Source organism: Vicugna pacos, chromosome 7 (genome assembly GCF_048564905.1).
Source record: "Vicugna pacos chromosome 7, VicPac4, whole genome shotgun sequence".
In the NCBI taxonomy this organism is placed as follows: Eukaryota; Metazoa; Chordata; class Mammalia; order Artiodactyla; family Camelidae; genus Vicugna; species Vicugna pacos.
This window is the reverse complement of record NC_132993.1, coordinates 61,310,555-61,328,387: the sequence shown is the minus strand read 5'-3', so window position 1 is coordinate 61,328,387 and position 17,833 is coordinate 61,310,555. Positions and strand designations below refer to the sequence as shown.

The following is a 17,833-nucleotide window of genomic DNA, read 5'->3' as shown; positions in this document are numbered from 1 at the left end:
TTATAATAATTTGGGTAATAAGAATACTTATCAACTTTAGGAGAGTGGTAATCTCTGGAATCAAAAGGAGTGTTTATTACAGTACTACCCATACATTTCTATGTGTTTGAAATATTCCAGTTTTGTCAAATGAAATAAATATTTGTTGAAAGAAAAGAAATGGTGGCTCAAAGGAATTGTGACATGACTAAGTTCACATATTTCTTTTTTTTTTCTTTTTTTTTTGGGGGGGGTGGTTATTTATTTATTTATTTATTTTAATGGAAGCACTGGGGATTGAAGCCAGGACCTCATGCATCCTAAGCAGGTACTCTACCACTGAGCTATACCCACTCCCCGTAAGTTCACTTATTTAGTCAGTGGCAGAGCAGACACTGGCCTCCAGTCCTCTTGGCTCCTGGACTGGCTCTCTGGCCACCACATTATGCTGCCTCCACTGTCATGTGTCAGTCTAATGGGAGAGACTATGGTCAACGTGTCTTTTGTATCTTCACAATACTCGCTCCATACTACCCTGGGTGTAAGAAAGCATTTAAAATCTAGATCAAACTGAACAATTAGCATTAAACTTCTAATGCAAAATTATTTTATCACTGGAATTATACTCCAAAGATGAAATGTCATGCTGCAGCTCTGACTGCCAAGTGTTCAGAAATGTGTAGGTCATGCACTCTGCAGGACTGGTGGGCCTAATTGCTGGCCCAGATTTTGTTTAGGAGCACCAAAGAAAAGGGGGTGAGGAGGGGTTCTTTGTTTAAAGCGTCAGACATTAACCTAAAAATCCTAAGGCAGTTAAAGTATACCCATAACATCTAGGTGATTTTGGAGAGCTTATGGTCTTCCTCTGGAGACTCACATAGAGGAGCCCTACCACTTGCTGTCCTCAGGAACTCCTTTGCTCAGAATCCGGAAATTCAGCTGGCTCCACTCTCTACACTTCATTATGAAATGCAGGCTACTTCTTCTCTTGAACTGAAAGTGGGGGATTTACTGACCCTGGGTCCTGGGATCCTATAGAATCCAATTGAAGCTATACCGTGTCTATTCTCAAAAACTCTCCAATCTGTAACACATGCAAGGCCAACGGCAGTCCAAACAAAACACTTAGCTATCTTAAACCTAAAAATGGATAGGCTAATAACCACAAAAGGAAAAGAACGATTAGGTTATACATTTATCAGAGTCCTTTTTTGTATTCCTATTGTGAAAGGTAATTTTTTTTTAACTTTAGTATACCTAATGCCTTTATACGAATTTTGATCACATGGAAATTTGAGGTGAATATGTCCTTGAGGGTAAGCTTTGGGGTTTTTTCATCAGTATATTTGTAAAAGCTGGTAAAGTGCTTGGCATATTATTAATGTTTGTTGATTGAATGAAAGGATGAATAAATGAATGTAAGCGAAATTAAGACTTATTTCTTAATGACAGACACTAATGACTAAAAAAGGGTTCCAACAAATGAGCAGAGTTGACAATTAAAGTGTAAATAGGAATCTAATGAAGGTTCTAATTGATCTCCCCTGCTTTAAAATGTAGCCAGGATTTTTTTAACCTTGAGATACAATGCTCAGCAAATTAGTAGACTGTCCTTGTACAAAAATCTCTTCAATCAATCTAATAGTTTGTCTATTCAACTATAGGCTTTAAGACCTCTGCCAAATCAGAGTTTTGTTTTGCTGGTCTTAATAAGAATTACCTCTTAGTAATGGATTCATACATAGTTTAGTTTAGCACTTCGGACTTACATGAAAGTAGAGAGAATATGTTAAATTTTTTAAAAAGTCTACAAAGTTAATAAACCAGAGAGGGTAAAGAAAAATCTCATTCTTTCTAGATGATTCTACTACCAAGAAAACAAAAGAAATCTAAAGTCTGAATAAGGTTTTAACAAGATTTTTAAAAAATGATTCTTTCTCTTTCATTTTACAAAAGCCTCAAGATAATGGGTGCTAAACATTCTTCAACCCACTGAAAAGTTTGATACCATCTATATAAGGCTTCCTAAGAGGTGGTTAAAAAATTTTTTTTTGGATTTTAACCCTGACTGTACTACCCTCTCTACCCTATAAAGGAGGATGGAGGCTGAAAAAGGAATTAGAAATTTAAAACAGGTTGAGTGTTGAGTCCCAATCACTGAATGCAAGAGCAAAGAGCCAGGCTTGGGGCTTGCTACATACTACCCAAAATGACCACGTTAAGGAACACAGTAACCCTATCACAGAAGTGTGCTGCTAGATTCCCAGGGACGAGGGAGAGCATCATATAAGTAAGCAACCACAATGATGAATTTCCCAGTACATCAAAAGAACTGCAGGTTAGATACCAGTTTTCAAATAATGCACTAAGTTTGCCAGGAAAAAAAAGTGCCCATTTCAAAAACAAAAAAACAAAAAAACCTACCAAGTTGCCAAGTGCAGAGAACATCATCAGCTTATTTCAGCACTGATCAAATAATGCCTGTTCTTCCCTCTGACCTCCTCCCTCTCCCTCGGCCCCCTCCTCTGCCAAAGGGGTCAGAAACCACAGTTAGCAAGCTGGAGAAGGAGGAGGCACAGTAGCAGGAAGTGGAGAATCAGAGACAGGGCTGCCTTCCTCACTTCAGGCCGTTCTTTCATACAGACCTAAGTGAGGAGAGACGTTGAGGTGCCTCAACTTCAAGTAATATTAAGAGTACTACTACATCAAGTGGAGATTTTAGTGACCGAAATAAAACCTCCTCGGTGACTAGAAGAGGACAAAAGGCTTCCCTTTCTGGAATCCATCCAGGGCCAGAAAAGAATCTGTCCCACTGAGCAGGCTGGTGGTACAGGAAGTGGAGAAAAGATGAAAGTTGTACTGTGATTCCACTTGAGGAGCCCTGCCTATTCACCACAGCAAGGTTGCTTTGCCTCATCAAAATTCCACTAAGTTATGTTTTCTGGGCTTTATCATAGGTATTCTAAGAAAGACTGAAGAAAAGAACAGAAGGTTGTTTGATACCAACGTGGTTCACTGAGAGGAAGAGCTAGGGACAGGTCATAAAGATTCCTCGCAGTTTCGGTAGCCCCATCCCTCACCGACTCTGACTCGGGCAGGCAAACCATAGTGTGAATTCATTTTGCTGCCCAAGTACAGTATCAGCTGAAGCGGAGTTTGCTCTCTCCCTCCCTGAACTCCTCCCTCTGTGATTTCTCCTAATGGCCCATACTAAATGACCAGGTTGTTTTTTGACTATGTAATGGTAATCTGCTTTCCCAGAGAAACCCGGACCTTCTGTCCCATATGCCCTGCCATGAGCCAGGGTTACTCTCCCAGTAGACTGATCTCCTAGACTCTGTTCGCCTGACAACAAATTCTATCCAGCATCTGTGTTTCCTCTGTCCTGCCCCACTGACCAGATTCAACCTCTTTACAGCAACACCCGCCCACAACCCCACCACACCCACAGGGGAGAGCCTGCAGCCACAAAGACTTTCCCAGCTCCAACTTCAGCCTCTACCCACAAGCCTTTGCTACTGAGGTCCCAGTACGCCTTGCATATGAGCCCATAGAAAGCAGGAACTAAAAAAGAACTTGGAACGACTCATTTGCAACTATTTCTTGTCATTAAAAGTGGCACAACCATTAAAGAAGAAAGGTGAGAAGTAAAAATTGGGGCTGAAAAAGTAGCCTTCTGTTACCACATAAGACTATGAACGTAGCAACAGGGTGTTCTTAATGTTCCTCAGTGGTTATCATTTCAAATCAGACTCAGACCAGGAAGATGCAAGGATAATCATGAAATATGAGGCACACTTGCTGCCGAGCACCAGTTAGTTCCAAATGTGTTCATTTATTCATTTGCAGTAACAGCCTTGGAAATCAGCGGAGTGGTCTCTAGGAACTAAAGGAGTAAAATAATTTTCCAACTCTCATAGTCAGAGGGCTAATTCAAGTTTCAAAAGCAACACTAAGTTGCTTAAAGTACCATAAAAAAAAAAAGAGAGAGACAGAGTGGAAATTCCATCCTGCTTTAATCATTGTCCACTGCAAGTTCCCTTAATGATTTCCAGCTGCCTCCATTTAAGTTGTTGCTTTGACAGAACTTTCATACAAACTTGGAACATTTTAAAGTACCAAAAAAAATTTTTTTTACTTTGCTCTCAACTGCATTCTAACCAAAAGCAGATTTCTCTTGGATTATATAAGAATATGATGAGCTGGAAGTGGGGCAGAGGAGGGGCCAGGAGTAAGGCGTTGGCCTCTGCTTTTTTGCAGTCTCCACGAACTATTCCACAAGAGGCACAAAGGAAAATGTGAAAACCCAGGAAGAAGCTCACATCGTTGTACAAAATCAAAATATACTTTTACTTCAACCTACCACTGCATTCTGAAGTGAAGAAAGACTATTCAGAATTAAGCCACCATGAAATAATTACCTCTAAAGTCATATCAGTTAAAACTTTAAGTGTGTGTGTGATGAGTAAATGGAAGTATTTGTAGCCAAAATTGTGCCAGCCAAACAGCCTGGAACCCCAAGTCATCCACTCTTTTCATGTGGGAGGGAGCAGAGAACAATGGAAACACAGATATACAATCTAATAAACGGTTAGATATTAACAACTGAATGAGGTATTTTGTTAAACTCACCAGCTTGAGGTTTCAAGCTCCTTTGGGGTCATAGTTTTCTTTCCAACATGATTTTATGCTCTTTGAAAGTAAAGAGCAACCATTTTTTTAGTAATCTTTGTCTTCCCCCATAGCCCTGAGCACTAGCATCTCACATATTGTAGGTCTTTAATGAAAATATGTTTAAGTTAATAAAGGAAAACTTTCAGAGACTGATATTAGTTAAAAAATAGGATATGTGGATGGGAAAATATAGATGGCTTGAGAACGGATGAAATAATAGATTATTTAATTCTCATGAGTCTGTGAATCCATAATTTTTTCACATATTATTAAGTTTTCCATGTAGATACAGTCCTATATTGTTATGTGTAGGGCAGAAACAAACATTAATAGGTCCTCAAATTTTTCTCTAGAAACTATCCCAGAAATACACTCTTCTTTTAAAAAAGAGTTCCATAAATTAACCTGTTAATATTTTTTCTCGTTCACCACGTCTGTAAGGAGATACTCTATATATCTACCCCAAATCTTTTATTTTGCATTTTGAATCTTTTGATGGTAGGGGGACACATTTTTAACAATATTAACAAATTCATAATAACGATCTATTTAAAATCCAAAACAGGTACAAAGGAGGTAAAGGAAATAATAGCTAAGTCAGTCTTTGAGTCATTTCTCATCCTCATCTTCGTTCATTTTGACAATTATTTTTGAGTACTCAGGGTGAAGCAAGTGTTGAAAATCCCATTGATGTTCCTCATAAATCTCATTTCTATCATTTAGGGACATTTGGAGACTCTAGAATTTCTACCTATAAGGGCCCTGGGGGTATAATCTGGTTGGCTGGCAAGGATGCCAACTTTTGTCCAGAAGTTGCATGTGAATATAGAGGACACTTTTACTTGCACTGCATCATTATTTGGCGGGCTTGAAGGGTTAAATCCCTCCAAGCTACTTGGTGCTGTCCCCAGTTAAGGACCCCATTCTAGTACATTTTTAAACTTTTATTCTAAATCTTTCCAAGCTCTCCGCATTATTCTCAAATTCTAGTGGCAAAACTTGTACAGAAGACTTTAACGTGGGTAAGCACATTAGATGAAGACAAATTCATCACTTCATAATTATTGGGTTTTGCTTAGTTGTAAGCCTCAGTAATTATACTTTTTGACAAATGCATTCTTCTTTTGATTCCTTATGACTAGATAATTTTAGCTGAAAATCACTGTAAATAATCATTTATTTTCAAAAAAGGGTTCTGCAAATGAAAGCTGTCAACAATATAGAATGTGAGCATATTTTATCTGTACTAATCCTTCCTTTTGCCCACTATTTCTATACGTACCTATTTGTTCTGTTTCTTATTTTTCTCGCTGTTAAATATATTAATATATAAAATACTATTGTTAAATATTCCTGTGTCATATTATTTTTTTTCCTTTTATGGTCTATGTGTTTTACCTTCTTTACTAGTTTCTTAATTATGAAGACTTTGCCTAGTTCATCTTTGCATCTCATTGGCCAACATCTGGCACATACAAAATATTAAGAATGTTTTGTTGAGTGAATGAATGAATGTACCCAAACTCTGGAAAAATGATATCAATCTTGAAAACTTTAATAAATGGATTCAAAAGGTGTTTCAGATAAACTATTAGCAAGTCCTCAAGTCTAACACTTCCAGGAGGCCCACTAGAGAGGGTCAACATAACCCCGTAAGTGCATAAACACAGCTGTTGTTCTCTTCAGGATATGATTAGTTTTGATTTATTGCCCACATCCACCTGCAAGGCTTCTCGAGCACACAGAGTCATAATCTCCAAAGTCACCTGGTGACAAGTGAGCCCCTCAGCTCCATTGCTCACCTGGATCGGCAGCTCTCATCTATCTCTCAGGCAGCTCAGAACTGCTCACAGCCTCAAGGCCCACAAACTTAGACTTTGTCAAATCAAATGGGTAATAATTTACAATTTAAGCATCTTTTAGAGAATAGTGAGTTATTTCTCTTCTTATCTTTTTTCTCACAAAATAAAACCCTGGAATTATAGGCCACAAATAGATTTATAGTTGGTGCTTTTCTTTTTGAGAAGATAGGTGTATTATCCTGTCACTGGTCACTGGAAGATGAGGCAGGGAATTGAAAGGATCCATGTAAACATGTCAACACTTCCCCCAAAAGGGCTCATAGTGTATGGATTAGTTGCATGCAAGACACAGAACATGCCAGAAGAAGGAAAGTAAATCAGATAAAACTCAGTTTTGAAACTGAGCTAGCTATAAATGTAAAATAGGAAGGAAAGACAAGACTGTCCACAACGGAAGCTATGCTCCCTAGGAGTTAAAATGCTAAATCCTGAGATGCTAAAGTCAAATTCTAATCAGGTTTTAAATCACATCAAGTTACCTCATATACTTGTAACTTACCTCTTCTGTGAAGTCTGTTCCTATTTCCAGTTAAACTTAATGCGTGGACAATAATACTTGACCACGTGTAAAGAATACCACAAATGAAGAGCAGACCAAACAACGTGATCCCCCAACGGAGAAAGGAAGTTATCTTTACATTATGGAGTTATCCTACACTATGAATGCCACTTAACACAAGAATCCATATAGAAAGGCTGGTCCCTTTTGTCTTTTCTCAGCAATCTCAGCAAAGAGAAGGGAGTATTTCAAAAGTTTATTTACTCGCTGATAGGACTGGATTAGGAACTAAAATTCATGTTTGAATCCTGACTCAATCTCTTAGTATGTGTGTGACTTAGTAAATTACTTAAGATCTCTGAATTTTTTTAAATGATAAAATGGGGGGAGCTAATGGTAGTGGCCTAATAACCTCCCATATGATTGAGATAGTCAAATGAGATGTTATACTTAAATGTGCTTTGTGAATTCTAAAGTGCTATGCAAATGTAAGATACTAATTGAAACATCTGATAACATAAATGTCTCTCATAGAAATTTTTCTACCACTCTATAAGATAGAAAACTGTTGTGACTCTTTCTATAGCAAAGAGCATATAAGCAGGTAACGCTAATGATACATAAACAGCTTTTCCCTGTCTACAAACCACTTGTACCCACTAAAAACAGCTACTAAAATTACAGAGGTAAGCACGTTCTTCTAGGTTGCTCCTTTCTCTTGCTTCATGGAGCTTTGGGGAAATATTTTTTCAGTTCTAGTCTGTTCCTCCTAACTGGTTTCTGATATACATATGAAGGATAACTCTCCAGATGCTCACTCTTTTCAGCAAGTATTTACTTACGAGAAAATTAGAATTTAATTTACACTAGATGATCAATACAGACCTTTATGCATGCAATGTATCTAATACACTGCAGCCAGATTAATTTGCCTAGTCAGTGATTAATTGCCTGCTCTGTCCCAGGCGCTGGAGAAGGTGCCTGGAGTACAGTGGAGAGCACAATGGGCAGGGTCTCTGCCCTTCTAAATGTCAAATCTGTAGTTTCGTTTCAGAGCTCAGCTCCTCTCTCTCAACCTCTGACATTTGATTTTGTTTCCAATTCACCTTCTTGAAACTTTCTTCTCTCCCAAGTTTGAAGACATTGTTCTTGTTTAATGTAGCAGATACCACTGCCAAATACCCCAACCTGAATTTCCAGCCTCTTCCCTTTCAACACTTTCCAGGTAGAGGTAGTGACGTGAGTCAGTTCTGATTAATTAGATGTAAGATGAAGTCTATGCTAATGTTCCTGAAATACAAAGGAAGCACTCCTTCCTCTTACTGATTCTTTCAGCTAAAACACGCTAACTAGAGCTATAGTCACCTGCAACCATGGGGAAAAATCATGGCAGTTACGGTCTAGGGGTTAATTACACCCAGCAAAGTCAAATTCATCGTCAGTTACAGCTTACATCTCTTCAGAGAGACTTCCCCAAACCTCCCAATCTAAGTTAGCTCTCCTGCTAGATATTTTCATAGCACTTTGTGACTTTCCTTCAAATGACCTATATATTTTTCGTTCTATATTTCACTGTGTAAGTATTTCTTTTACATCTTTCTCCTCCACTAGAAAGCAAAGGGATAATTAAGTCTTTTATAGCCATTCTACATTCAGTGTCTCACAGATTACCTAGCACATGCTATGTGTTAACAAATACACATTGAAATTTGATGACTTCTCTAGACTTACGTTTCAGATTACTCTCTGGGTACCTGTACTTGAATATTTTGCAGGCCTTTCAAAACAAAGACCCAAAGTAGATTTTATTTTCACTGAATTTCTGTTCCCAGCTAATGGCATCACTAGAGACCAAAGCCAGAAGTCTTCAAATCCTCCTTACCTTTGAACTCTTCCATTCCCCCTCCCATCCAACTGGTAGCTAAGATCTCCTGATTCTATCAATTTAGTATTTCTTCACTCTCCTCTTCATTCCCTTGGTACTAATTATTCTACCTTACTTCAAGCCCTCATTTTATCTGCATTACCACAGTACTGCCATAGTATTCCTAGTACTACAGTATTCCCACTGCAGTAGGCTGCTCATTCATCTTCCTGTGTACTTGAATTCCATCCTTATTAATGATCTTCAACTAACCAAGTATTATACCCATTTTACAGGATAGAAAAACTAAGGCTCCAAGAGTTTAAGAAACTTACCTCAGGTCACCCAACTAGTAAGTAGCAGAGCTGGAATTTATACTGGTCTATACCCCTAAATCAGGGGACTTGGAAGAGATCTTCTAGACCTCAGCCTGACCAGAAGCCCCAACGCAGGCATGCTGAATTATAAGAGTATGCTTATATATGTATCACCCCCAGAAGTCTGTGTGTTTCTTGAGAACAGAGAAAAGATCTTCATTCCATCCCTCTCCATACCTCATCCCTTCCCCAGCACAATGTATGCTATCTACTCCATTGCAGAATATCAAAGGATTTTTGAGACAGAAAGGTGGACAAAAGGAAAGAGAAATAAGGAAGGACTCATCCAAGGGAGAGAAAGAGGGTCCAAAGCAATAAGACATGAGTGAGAAAGAGAAATTAACAGAAAACATAACTCACTTTGTTTAGATTCTTATTCAGAAGTTATGCCTTTGCAAAAAATGTTGGCTGGAATTTTGGCTGATGTTTTACTTAGTTCAGCACAGGGAAAATTCCAACTTGGCCTTTTCCCTCAGGAACATTTATGAAGAGTTAAGAGTTATATGATGATGTGAAGTAAAGAAAGTCAATTCACATAGACTTTTCGTCACAGTAAAAGTTAGCAGCTAAGTGCCACCAAGTAAATCACCTCTCCTCTAAAAGCTCTACCCTTTCCCCTTCAAAACAATTACAGTCTAAAAAGCCAGATTGACTTGTCACAATTTTTTTTTCTTTTTACCATTTTATGCTTTAAAAGTAATTTGGGACTGTATTCAGGGCTGCAATTTCTCCTCTATAGCGACTAAAAGCCTTAAACCTTTCAGTCTGATAATTAACCTACCATACCATTTCACCCAAATAATCTTCTGAAAATTTAACAATGTACCCCCCCAAATCTTTTATGGGCTAGTTCTGCCTCAGGGCCACTAACTCACTCCGTATCATATTTCTCATAGGCGGCAGCTGAAATGAAATATGTATACTATGTAATTGGAAAAAGAGTCTGTCTCATTTGCCTCAGCTGTTCTTCCTTGTTGGAAATGCAGAGGGAAAGAAGGCAGTAAGAATACCTTCCTGCTGGCAATTTAGACGAAAAGCCATCATCACTGAGCCACATCAGCAGGGGCGTGCCTGAGTTCTCCGCAGGCTTCTAACCAGACCCTTAGACCTCAGGACACTCATCATGGCCCCTTAACACTAAATGAGAAGAGTTCTGATAAAGCAATATGGTGTGCAATTACAAAACACATCTTAAGTGCCCCCTACTCCCTGGCTCTGTTCCATTTCCAAACTGCTCTCATTCAGCTTTTCAAAAAAAAAAAGAAAAGAAAAAAAAAAGTTTACCTCTAGCCAAAGTGCCACATGTGCAGAGAAATAACACATTCTGTTTTTATTTTTTATGTGTTTCCATAATCCTGGTAATAAAATATATTAAAATGAGAATCTTCCTCATTAGACTAGGGTTTTTATATGGGGGATGATTTAAAATTTTATAAATTTGTTATCACTTTTATTTTCAGTTCTCTATTATTTAGAATTGAATTGTTCAATTCATGAAATAGTTATAGCTAACACTTATTACACTTTCTATGTGCCAGGCACTTTTCTAAGTGCCTCATGCATATTAATTTTGTCCTCAAAAGATCCGATGAGGTAGGTGCTATTATTATCACTCCCATCTTTACAGATAAGATAACTGAAGCACGGAGAGGTTAAATAACTTGTTCACATCACCAGCTAGTAAGTGGTGCCCACACCACAGTGCCTCTTACTTAGACAGGCCCAGATGTTTGTCCACTACTTCTTTTTTTCTTTCCTTCTGTGTCCCCTTGGGGGCCATTTTATTCATGAATTCTTCTAGTGAATGCTTACCCTCAGAGAGTGTCAGCAGTGTGTGAGGGGACACGTGGCACACCCCTCAATGTTATGGGAGGGAAATAAAGGAGGCTCAGAGAATCCTTCAGAACATGTGGCAGAAGCAGTCAGAGCTCCCTTAATATCCATGGGTTCCTCACTTTTCTAGCTTTCCTTGAAGCTGAAGTTGGAGGGAGCCATGTGACTAGCTCTGGCCAATGAGCAGAAGTGAAACCAAGTGAAAAAAATATACAGGAGGACAGAGGACTCAACTGTGTCAAATGTCACTGATAAGTCAAACATGGTGAGAATTGAGAACTGATTGTGAGGATTAGCAATGTGAAGGCTATTATTGAGCATGATAAGAACAGTTGCTCAATAGAAATTCATTAGTACATCATTGAATCAGCAATATAGAGTACAAGAAACTACTTTGCCAGTGGGTACAGAAATTGGGTTTATAAAAGTTAGTCAATGATGGGCATTTAGTTACAGAACCTAGATCCTTCTCTTCAAACCTATGCTGTTCTCTTACCTAAGCCACTCAGAGTTCTGTTTTGTTTTCCTTGTTCCATTACACATCCACATATTCACACATATAGATCAAGTTGTCATAAATTGAATTATTGGTCCAAAATCCTTTACTCTTCTATAGTAGTGCTGTACACCTGTAGCTTTGCCATGGTTTTATGGTAAGAGGAGTGTGGTCTTATGGTAAGCAGAGTGTACTTGTAAGCCTCTTAACTTGGGACTTGGTCATATGATTTGCTTTTCCCAATGGGACATTAACAGAGACAACCTCAGCGTAAAAACTGAACTTTGGAAAACAAATAAACAAAAATGAACAAACAAAACAAAAACAAACATATAGATACAGAGAACAGATTAGTGGTTACCAGAGGGGAAGGGAAATGGCAAGGAGGGCAAAATGGGTAAAGGGAGTCAACTGTACGGTGATGGATGAAAACTAAACTTTCAGTGGTAAACGCGCTGTAGTGTACACAGAAGCTGAAATGAAATACTGTACACATGGAAGTTATATAATGTTATAAACAATGATACCTCAATTTTTAAAAATTAATAATACAATTCTATGACAGAAAAAATAAACTGAAATTTACCTGAACAACTGGACTCGCCCTCTTGCAGGTCTTCACAGCCCTGAGATAGTCCACCGGTCCCATATAGACACTAAAACTAAACTGGAACTTGAGCTGACATCAGCCACACTTCAGCTGACCTGCAGAGACATGAGTGAGAAATAAATGAATTTTTTTGCTAGAAGCTGGTGAATTTTACACTGTTTGGTATACAACATTATTGTGAATAAAGCTGACTGCAACAAAATTGGAGTTATAAATCTCTCTAATGTCCTGAAAAAATAAGGCACAAAGTTTTGCCTGGACTCTTCTCTAATTATAAGCCTCAGATTGATCCCAAAATGCCATAAAGCTACTCCACCCAGTATCCACACCACACAGTAAAATTGGTTCATTCTCCTCTTAAAAAATCAAAGACTTTAAGAACTGGAAGGGACCTAAGTAGACATGTCCAACTACCTCCTTTTACATCTTAGAATACCCAGGAGGTGAAATGACATGTCAAAATATCAAACTACTAATCAGACAGAATAGCTATTAGAACCCAGATTCCTGATGGTTATTTCAGTACTATTTCCACTGTGTCACACCACCCATCTGAATTCCAAACTGAGAACACTCATGTTTGAGCTATATTCAGAAACAAGAAATCTAGGACTCAATACTATAAATGTTCATTCTCTTGTCACCCACAGTATCCTCTTTCTCTTTCTATAAACTCCCTTCTCTCAGTGCCTGAACTACTCCAACACACACACACACACACACACACACACACACACGCACACACGCACACAGAATTGAACTCAGTCTTTAGACTTTGTTTCGCCTATGATTCTCTATGCTCCAAAAATCTCTGTTCTATCAACAATTAACATACATGTTTCAAATTTTTCATTGAATGATGTTAAAAAAAAAGTGATGTGCCCAATAGACTTACACAATTTTTGAACTAACAACTTCATTTTACAAGCAAAAAAACTGACCCTTAAAAAAGTAAGATGATCTGCCCAAAGTCATACAACTGGATAGCAGAAGAGACTGGATCTCAGGATTCTTGACTCCTCCATTGCATTTGTCTCCCAACCCCTACCGTTTATAACAACGTACATATATTTTTGCCCTTGCGGTTATTAAGTTCATTACTTCAGGAGAAACTAATTTTGTATTTTTTTTGATATATTAGTTTTTTTCTAGAATTGAGATAGAGGATTTTGTTTTAGAATGTAATCTAAATATTCTTGAGAGATTTCAAAAGTCACTATGCCTCTGACTCTTGAAGATCATCTTTCTCTCAAGAGGATCATGACTTGCCTTTGCACTGCTGTGTTTTGAAACAAAAGGATAACTTGTATGTTTAAAAGGCATCTTTCGTCTTCTCAACTGCAGAGCCCAGTGCTTACAAAAACAACTCACCAGGTGTTTCTTCACCTTTTGTCTCCTTAGAAAAGACGAGAAACTCACTCAAAAACTAAGTCACTTGCCCAAGGCTGGACAAGAAGTCACTAATTTAGCACATTGCTTCTAAAAAGTTCTGATATGAACTTTCGTATATTATTATTACTAATAATAACTCCCACAAAACTAGCATTCATTGAAGTTATACTGTGTTCTAAGCACCATAATAGGACTCTTATATACATTAACTTATTTATTCCATGATTATCATAATTGTAGTATGTAATATTATTATCCTCATTTTACAGATGAGGAAGATGAATCTTGGAGGTGCTAAATAACTTCTCCAAGGTGACAAAGCAGAAAGACAATGCCCAATTTCTGGTAAAAATGTCGTTGCTTACAAACTATTACCAGTTCAGGACAGGGAAAGGATCTTGACCAAGTGGTTTCTGGGTGTTTTACACAAATTGCCATATATACATACAGCTACTTGTTCAAGGCACTGTGAATCTATGAAAAAAATTGATTTGATGAACTTATTTGCAAAACAGAAATTACAGACATAGAAAACGAACTTATGGTTACCAGATGGGAAGGGGGTGGGAAGGGATAAACTGGGAGTTTGAGATTTGCAGAGACTAACTACTGTATATAAAATAAATAAACAACAAGGTTCTACTGCGTAGCACAGGGGAATATATTCAATATCTTGTAATACCCTGTAATGAAAAAGAATATGGAAAGGAATATACATATGTATATGTACAACTGAAACATTATGCTGTACACCAAAAATTGACACAGCATTGTAAACTGACTATATTTCAGTACAAAAATAAATAAATAATCCAAAAAATGAATTTGGGCTACATCATTAAGGTAAATTAAAAATTAGTCTGTGATGTTAGAAGTTAGGATGTGGCTTCCTTTGAAAAGGAAGGAGGGCTCCTGACTTGGAGGGAAGCCCGCAGGGTCTTCTGCAGCACAGTCAATGTTGTATATTGTGTTGCGGGCCATTGTTCTGTAGGTGTGTTTACTTTGTGAGAATTCATTGCACAGGACACAGGACTTATGTGGTTTTCTGTGTGTCTGTTATATATATAAAGTTCACATTAAAAATAACCCTTGAAATGCATAAAAGCTTATTCATCCTAGAACCAGTGTCTACCTCTGAGAAAATGTTACATTTGTCAGCAGTGAAACAGGTGAGACAGTGTAACAGAGGTTATGCTTATGGACACTGAAGATGACAGGTCTTGTTCAGTTCCATCCCAGTTAAGGATTTCTAAGCTTCATTATTCTTGCCTATGAAATAAAGGGACTGAGTTCCTTGAGATCAATTACAGTCTTAGCTCTATTCTCTGTTACTTCATCTTCCAATAAAGGTTTCTGTTTACCTTATTAGTGAAAAAACAGACAATAAGATGGAATTAAAAGTGCAATAGATTTATGGAGGAAAACATCAGGGGAGGCTGAGAGAGATGTCACACTGCAAAGCAAGTTTGAACTTTGTGAAGGTGAGAGGGCAGGGGTCACTGAAACAGATAATAGTTGAAAAGAACCAAGTTTGGGGAGAGAGAGAAATAATGAATTCAATTTTGGCATATTGAGCTTGAGGTGTTCTTTAGACATCAGTCCTGAGATGTCAGAGGGAAATATGGGTCTGGCACGGGCGCAGCTGCATATTTGTAAGTCATCTGCATACAGGTGGTAATAGAAGCCAAAGCATAATAGGAGAGTCTTGGGACAGAGCAACATGCAGAGAGAGGAAAGAGCCTCAAGTACTGAAGAATTCTGATATTTAAAGTCAGGAAAGAGAAGGATAAGCCTTCTTAACAAGTCCACAAAGAGGTAGGAAGAAAGCAAAAAAGGATTATGTCCAGAGAGTCAAGGAACGCAAGAAATGATCAATAGTGACAAACGCTACAGAGAGGCCAAGTAAGAAGCAGCCTGAAAATGTCCATTGGATTTAGAGACCTGGGGGCCATTGCTGATCTTAATAAGAGCTATCATAGTTCAGTGAAGGGGCCAAGACACGCTCCCTACTGAGTGGTAGTGGGCACAGGTAGGGAGACAGAGGTGGAGACAGTGTACAAATCTAAAGGGCAAGTGAACAAACAGATTGGCTTTGGAGAGGATGCACACAGCTCCTCTCTTAAACAGAGGAAAAGAGAATAGATTGGACACAGATGCAGGCAGAGATATGTTTGGAAATGGGAAGATGAGAGATCACAATTTTATCTAACAGTTTCCATTTTCTCTGTGAAAATATCTTCTGAGAGCAATGGAAAGGATAGAGAAGTTGGAGGATTATGGAGAAGAGAGAACTTGAAAGTCTTTTCAGAAAATGGGGATGGGAATTGATCAAAAACGTGCAGCAAGTTTAAATGCCCATTTGTAGCTGTTGACTATACATTTATAGCAGATCCAACGAGCCCTGCTGTGTGACCTTCTACAGCCAGAGTGGGCTGTTAGCTGCAGGCGCAGGAAGGGCAGCTCTTTGGGTTAATCTGGAGCTGACTTTATGCCTGATGGGTGCAATGAAAAGCCAAAGGTGAATGCATTTAGTCGTACTGGCCATTGTGTTACTGAAATCAAAAAGCATGGATTCGTGGTTGAGAAGGGAAGTGACAAAGGAAAGGAACGATGGATTGGGAGAAGGCAGGCAGTCACGGAGAGTACCCCAGTGCCTGAAAGACCCATCAGTTTGGTTCCCAGGAATAATCATTTTATAAATCTCATGTTTGAGAAACCAACTCCATTTATGTCGGAAAACACAGTGAAAACAAATTCCTTGCCTTCATGAAACTTGCCTTCTAGAGAAGTCAAAATAACAATATTTAATTCTGGAGCAACACTATCCAACAGAAATATCATGGGAGCCATATATGCAATTTTAAATTGTCTAGTAGTCATATTAAAAGAAGTAAAGAAAATCAGTAGACTTGCTAGATTAAAAAAAATAAACAGGAATATGCTTATACTGAAAAATCATTCCTTGTTTATCTGAAATTCAGATTGAACTGAGCATGTTGTTCTTTTATTCGATAAATCTGCCCATCTAAACAGGTGAAAAAAATCTTAAGATTCTGTATTTTTTTATCATTTCCATATGTAATCAATGTTTTAAAAACTAAAGTATTTTACATTTTAATTAATTAAAAGTAAATAAAATTTAAAATTCAGTTTCTTATTAACACTAGCCACACTTCAAGTATTCAGCAGCTACAGGTGGCTAGTGGCTACTGTACTGCACGGCACAATTCTAGACTAAACTCCTGATGTCATGGTTGATGCTCACCTTTGTAATCTCCCCCACTGGCTAGCATAATAGCAAGGGTCTGAAACTGCCACCAACAGAAGGAGACATATTTGAACAGAAAAGGTATATTAAAGATATACAATAATGAGCAGAGAAGAGAAGTAGTATATGTGTTGAACAAAAGAGCCTTCTAGAAACCCAAGAAATTAAACCCTTTGGACAGAAACTGATATGAAAGAGATGATCCTTAGAGAAACAGTTTCATAACCAACTGGAATCTAATTTTAAAAGAAAAACATATCTTGTGTACTTCAGCAATATATACCAAGAAAAGGAAAAGGTGTCTTTTAAGAAAAGTTTCTAACCCATCCATGCACCAGACATTTCTTTCTCTGCATTTTACAGGGAGCTTAATTCCTAACACGAATATATGTTCCACAGAAACAGCATAAGAAATTCCATGTCCGTAAAGACTGCAAAAACAAACTCTCCGTAAGAATTCCACAGAGCAAAGAGTCATGAAGTTGGGTATCTCTGATGAGCATGGCTATTTTCTCTAAATCCTCTCAGGGTGTTTTCTGTTTTTCAAAATGAAAACAGCCTGGAAATTATTTACTTCACTGTGGAGACCCACAAGAAGAGTAATGGCAGACTGAAAGTTCACAAAAGAGAAGGCTGAAGCTGTCCTTTTCCTCAGGGAAAAATAATCTGAGTCTGATGCAATGCAGTCATTTTTTCTTTGGCATTTTTTTTATCTGCCAAAGCTGTGCTCTCCTAGAGCATTCATCAGGCAGCTCTTTCTTGGTTAGCAGAGAGAACTCTGTATGAATTCTAACCCTGCAACATGATCCATCTTAGAGAGAGAAAAATACAATGAAAGAAAGAGGAGGGAGGGATAATTCTCATATTGATATTTACATTTCCCAGAACATATACAGCTATCATTTGAAATTAATTGCTCACAGACAAGGCTCCCACTGAGAAAATGCTGTTTATTCAGCGAGAAGACTGACCTGGAGCC

General features: G+C 38.0%; 1 non-coding gene across 1 annotated transcript; it reads right to left on the bottom strand.

Moving 5' to 3' along the window:
- Positions 1 to 261: 261 nt before the first annotated feature.
- Positions 262 to 336, bottom strand: TRNAP-AGG (transfer RNA proline (anticodon AGG)). The gene has a single exon. It is a non-coding gene; the product is annotated as a tRNA-Pro (tRNA).
- Positions 337 to 17,833: the final 17,497 nt, after the last annotated feature.